This window comes from Ranitomeya imitator, chromosome 1 (assembly GCF_032444005.1).
Source record: "Ranitomeya imitator isolate aRanImi1 chromosome 1, aRanImi1.pri, whole genome shotgun sequence".
NCBI lineage: Eukaryota > Metazoa > Chordata > Amphibia > Anura > Dendrobatidae > Ranitomeya > Ranitomeya imitator.
The window spans coordinates 598,136,840-598,143,625 of record NC_091282.1 but is presented as its reverse complement, the minus strand read 5'-3'; positions in this window follow the sequence as shown (position 1 = coordinate 598,143,625).

Genomic DNA, 6,786 nt, shown 5'->3' with positions numbered 1-6,786 from the left:
CAAAAATACCTTCATCCAGGATCCAGGAACTCATTAAAAGCTACAGGAAGGGACTAGAGGCTGTTATTTTTGCAAAAGGAGGATCTACTAAACATTAATGTCACTTTTCTGGTGGGGTGCCCATACCTATGCACCTGTCAAATTTTGTTTGAATGCAGATTGCACATTTTCTGTTAGTACAATAAACCTCATTTCAAGGCAGAAACATTATTGTGTCCAACAGTTATTAGATATATGAAACTGAAATAGCTGTTGAAAAAAAAACTATTTTTATGAAACATTAAGCTTAAGATTAATAGGGGTGCCCAAACTTTTTCATATAACTGTGTGTAGGTGTAGGTGTGTGTAGGTGTGTGTGCAGGTGTGTAGGTGTGTGTGCGTGTATATATATATATTTTAGCTGAAGAGCCCGGCGTTGCCTGGGCATAGTAAATATCTGTGGTTAGTTATAGCACCTCACTTCTCTTATTTTCCCATCATGCCTCTCATTTTCCCAATCACATCTTTCATTTTCCCCCTCACATCTCATTTTCTCCCTCACTCATCTCATTCCCCCCTAACACTTGTCATTTCGACCTCACATCTGTCATTTTCTGATCACTCCACTATTTTCCCTCACTCCTCTCATTTTGCAATCACACCTTTTCATTTTCACCTCACACCTCTCATTTTCACCTCAGTATATACATGTTTGTCATCTCCCTTATATATAGTATACACCTGTATGTCATCTCCTGTATATAGTATATACCTGTTTGTCATCTCCCCTGTATATAGTATATACCTGCTGTGTCATCTCCCCTGTATATAGTATATACCTGTATATTATCTCCTTCTATATATAGTATATACCTGTATGTCATCTCCTCCTGTATATAGTATATATCTGTGTGTCATCTCCTCCTGTATATAGTATATACCTGTGTCATCTCCTCATGTATATAGTATATACCTGTGTGTCATCTCCTCATGTATATAGTATATACCTGTAGGTCATCTGCTCCTGTATATATTGTATATACCTGTGTGTCATCTCCTCATGTATATAGTATATACCTGTAGGTCATCTGCTCCTGTTTATAGTATATACCTGTGTCATCTCCTACTGTATATAGTATATACCTGTAGGTCATCTGCTCCTGTATATAGTATATACCTGTGTGTCATCTCCTCCTGTATATAGTATATACCTGTAGGTCATCTGCTCCTGTATATAGTATATACCTGTATGTGATCTCCCCTGCATATAGTATATACCTGTATATCATCTCCTCCTGTATATAGTATGTACCTGTATGTCATCTCCTCCTCTATATAGTATATACTTGTTTGTCATCTCTCCTGTATATAGTATATACCTGTGTGTCACCTCCTCCTGTATTAGACCTCGTTCACACGTTATTTGCTCAGTATTTTTACCTCAGTATTTGTATGCTAATTTGGCAGCCTGATAAATCCCCAGCCAACAGGAAGCCCTCCCCCTGGCAGTATATATTAGCTCAAACATACACATAATAGACAGGTCATGTGACTGACAGCTGCCGTATTTCCTATATGGTACATTTGTTGCTATTGTAGTTGGTCTGCTTATTAATCAGATTTTTATTTTTGAAGGATAATACCAGACTTGTGTGTGTTTTAGGGCGAGTTTCGTTTGTCAAGTTGTGTGTGTTGAGTTGCGTGTGGCGACATGCATGTAGCGACTTTTGTGAGATGAGTTTTGTGTGGCAACATACGTGTAGCAACTTTTTGTGTGTCGAGTTGCATGTGACAGGTTAGTGTAGCAAGTTGTGTGCAGCAAGTTTTGCGCGTGGCGAGTTTTACGTCTGGTGCCTTTTGAGTATGGAAGTTTTGTGTGAGGCAACTTTTGCATGTGTTGCAACTTTTGTACATGTGGCAATTTTTCCGCGTGTGCAAGTTTTGCATGTGGCGAGTTTTCCATGAGGTGAGTTTTGCACTTGTGGCGAGTTTTGCAAGAGCCTAGTTTTTGCATGTGGCGAGTTCTGCGCGTGGCGAGTTTTGAGCGGCGACTTTTGTGTTTCGACTTTTATGTGGCGAGGTTGGTGTATTTGTGGTGAAATGTGTCCTGAGGGTAATATGTGTTCAAGCACGTGGTAGTGTGTGGCGCATTTTGTGTGTGTTCATATCCCCGTGTGTGGTGAGTATCCCATGTCGGGGCCCCACCTTAGCAACTGTACGGTATATACTTTGGCGCCATCGCTCTCATTCTTTAAGTCCCCCTTGTTCACATCTGGCAGCTGTCAATTTGCCTCCTACACTTTTCCTTTCATTTTTTCCCATTATGTAGATAGGGGCAAAATTGTTTGGTGAATTGGAAAGCGCGGAGTTAAAATTTCACCTCACAACATAGCCTATGACGCTCTCGGGGTCCAGACATGTGACTGTGCAAAATTTTGTGGCTGCAGCTGCGACGCCTCCAACACTTTTCCTTTCACTTTTTCCCCATTATGTAGATAGGGGCAAAATTGTTTGGTGAATTGGAAAGCACGGGGTTAAAATTTCACCTCACAACATAGCCTATGACGCTCTCAGGGTCCAGACGTGTAACTGTGCAAAATTTTGTGGCTGTAGCTACGACGCCTCCAACACTTTTCCTTTCACTTTTTTCCCCATTATGTAGATAGGGGCAAAATTGTTTGGTGAATTGGAACGCGCGGGGTTAAAATTTTGCCTCACAACATAGCCTATGACGCTCTCGGGGTCCAGAAGTGTGACTGTGCAAAATTTTGTGGCTGTAGCTGCGACGGTGCAGATGCCAATCCCGGACATACATACACACATACAAACACACACACATACACACATTCAGCTTTATATATTGTGTGTATATATATGTGTGTGTATATATATGTGTGTGTATATATATGTGTGTGTGTATATATATGTGTGTGTATATATATGTGTGTGTGTATATATATGTGTGTGTGTATATATATGTGTGTATGTGTATATACAGTGGGGCAAAAAAGTATTTAGTCAGTCAGCAATAGTGCAAGTTCCACCACTTAAAAAGATGAGAGGCGTCTGTAATTTACATCATAGGTAGACCTCAACTATGGGAGACAAACTGAGAAAAAAAAATCCTGAAAATCACATTGTCTGTTTTTTTAACATTTTATTTGCATATTATGGTGGAAAATAAGTATTTGGTCAGAAACAAAATTTCATCTCAATACTTTGTAATATATCCTTTGTTGGCAATGACAGAGGTCAAACGTTTTCTGTAAGTCTTCACAAGGTTGCCACACTCTGTTGTTGGTATGTTGGCCCATTCCTCCATGCAGATCTCCTCTAGAGCAGTGATGTTTTTGGCTTTTCGCTTGGCAACACGGACTTTCAACTCCCTCCAAAGGTTTTCTATAGGGTTGAGATCTGGAGACTGGCTAGGCCACTCCAGGGCCTTGAAATGCTTCTTACGAAGCCACTCCTTCGTTGCCCTGGCGGTGTGCTTTGGATCATTGTCATGTTGAAAGACACAGCCACATTTCATCTTCAATGCCCTTGCTGATGGAAGGAGGTTTGCACTCAAAATCTCACGATGCATGGCCCCATTCATTCTTTCATGTACCCGGATCAGTCGTCCTGGCCCCTTTGCAGATAAACAGCCCCAAAGCATGATGATTCCACCACCATGCTTTACAGTAGGTATGGTGTTTGATGGATGCAACTCAGTATTCTTTTTCCTCCAAACACGACAAGTTGTGTTTCTACCAAACAGTTCCAGTTTGGTTTCATCAGACCATAGGACATTCTCCCAAAACTCCTCTGGATCATCCAAATGCTCTCTAGCAAACTTCAGACGGGCCCGGACATGTACTGGCTTAAGCAGTGGGACACGTCTGGCACAGCAGGATCTGAGTCCATGGTGGCGTAGTGTGTTACTTATGGTAGGCCTTGTTACATTGGTCCCAGCTCTCTGCAGTTCATTCACTAGGTCCCCCCGTGTGGTTCTGGGATTTTTGCTCACCGTTCTTGTGATCATTCTGACCCCACGGGGTGGGATTTTGCGTGGAGCCCCAGATCGAGGGAGATTATCAGTGGTCTTGTATGTCTTCCATTTTCTAATTATTGCTCCCACTGTTGATTTCTTCACTCCAAGCTGGTTGGCTATTGCAGATTCAGTCTTCCCAACCTGGTGCAGGGCTACAATTTTGTTTCTGGTGTCATTTGACAGCTCTTTGGTCTTCACCATAGTGGAGTTTGGAGTCAGACTGTTTGAGGGTGTGCACAGGTGTCTTTTTATACTGATAACAAGTTTAAACAGGTGCCATTACTACAGGTAATGAGTGGAGGAAAGAGGAGACTCTTAAATAAGAAGTTACAGGTCTGTGAGAGCCAGAAATCTTGATTGTTTGTTTCTGACCAAATACTTATTTTCCACCATAATATGCAAATAAAATGTTAAAAAAACAGACAATGTGATTTTCAGGATTTTTTTTTTCTCAGTTTGTCTCCCATAGTTGAGGTCTACCTATGATGTAAATTACAGACGCCTCTCATCTTTTTAAGTGGTGGAACTTGCACTATTGCTGACTGACTAAATACTTTTTTGCCCCACTGTATATATATATATATATACATACATATACACATACACACACTATATAATAGTCTAAGGGTCACTTCCATCTTTCCTTCTTTCTGTCACGGATATTCATTGGTCGCGGCCTTTGTCTGTCATGGAAATCCAAGTCGCTGATTGGTCGCGGCAAAACAGTCACGTCCAATCAGCGACGGGCACAGTCCCGAAAAAAAAATGGCTGTTCCTTACTCCCCGCAGTCAGTGCCCAGCGACCACATACTCTCCTCCGGTCACCGCTCACACAGGGGTAACGGACCGCGTTATGCCACGGGTAACGCACTCCGTAACCGCTGCTTGTGATTGGTCGCGCGACCGCCCATGTGACCGCTCGCGCGACCAATCAGAAGCCGTGATGTCACTGAAGGTCCTGGAAGTGCTGATTCGAAGGAAGGAAGGCTGCCGGAAAGATGCAGGGCGCGTCCGAGGGTGAGTATATACCTAATAGGAATATACTCACCCTCGGACGCGCCCTGCTTCTTTCCGGCAGCCTTCCTTCCTAAGAATCAGCGCTTCCAGGACCTTCGGTGACGTCGCGGTGACGTCTCGGCTTCTGATTGGTCGCTCGACCAATCACAAGCCGCGACGTCACCGCAGGTCTTGGAAGCGCTGATTCTTAGGAAGGAAGGTTCCCGCTTAGTACCAGGGCGCGTCAGAAGGTAAGTATAGCGATATTTTTATTTTAATTCTTTATTTTACACTTAAATCTGAATTCCGATACCAATTCCCGATATCTTAAACATATCGGGAATCGGTATCGGAATTCCGATTCCAGATTCAGAAGATCGCCGACTTCATGGCCGACCCCACACAGGGGTCGGGTCGGGTTTCATGAAACCCGACTTTGCCAAAAGTCAGCGACTTCTGAAAATTTTCGACCCGTTTCGCTCAACCCTAGTTATATCCTCTAAGTTTTCAGGGTCTAAAGCTTGGTTGATTAATCTGAAGTTATTGATTTCTTCAGTAGCACGGACAGTCGTGTCCTGGTGCTCTACATCATTACATTTTTCTTGTTGTGACGCAGGTTTCATGACATCTTCCAACATTTCATCTTTAACTACAATGTCCATTTCTGGAAAACAGAAAGACACCCTTTTTCCTTTTGACTTTGCTTTTTTCAACTGAATTTCTAGTGCAACTTCGGAATCTTTCTGAGAAGTTTCTACTTGAGGGACACAAGCTTTCGGTTGATCAGTCGAGCAGTCTTTAAATTCCAAAGCTATCAGGTTGGATTCACATATTAAGGGGTTGCTAACAAGTTGGAGTCCATTGCTTGCATTTAGACTCAATTTTAGCCCTTAGCAATTGGCTTTTGACTTTGTCAGAAACTGATTTATAGTCGGAAATACAATTTTCCTCTAAACTTTCCATCTTGCAATCTACACCAATGACTGAATTGGGAGTTAGTTTGGAATCTACATTAGCCGAGATTCTATTTCGAAAGGAAATAGGCTTATTTTGATGGTCAATAAAACCCACAGTATTATTGGACTTCTCTAATATCAAATCTAATTCAGCATTATATGGACCAGGCTTCAACAAAGAGACATCTTCAACTGGACTTGTGTGTACTTGTGGGAGCTCACCATTACCCAAACCCTCAGAGAAGATTCCTGATCTTACAGGCAATGAAAGCGATCTGGTGTAACTTTTCCTACGACAAGTCTCTAGCCCTTCTGTTGACTCCAATTCCATTAATTTGTGACAAGCTTTTCCACCATCACCTTTAATTATGCCTACGTTAGAGCTGGGAATATGGCGATTGTGGTCTAAGAAGTTGACTTCTACAGTAGTAGAGTATGCTTCAATGATATCCATATCCGGTTCACTTGGAAGCATTCCATCACAGTTGAGAGGCAAGATCTTATTCCTTTCTACCAAAACATTGTTTTCTTGCAACTTTGATAACTCACTTACTGAGATATTCATTGATGCATCATTTGTTTCTATAGGCACAATTAAATCATTATATGATGTAGATTCAGAAACTGAAAGAGGCACACTTTCTGCATTTGATGCAGCTTTAGGTCTAGATGTAGTAATATCACCACATGTACTGACTTGGCCACAAGAAGCTATGGCTAGAGATTCTAAAGAACGGGTCTTTGAAGGACAGGAGATATATGCTGCCTCAAATGATTTGTTTGCAATAGCCACTGTATAAGATCTTGTCATTTCCATATCAC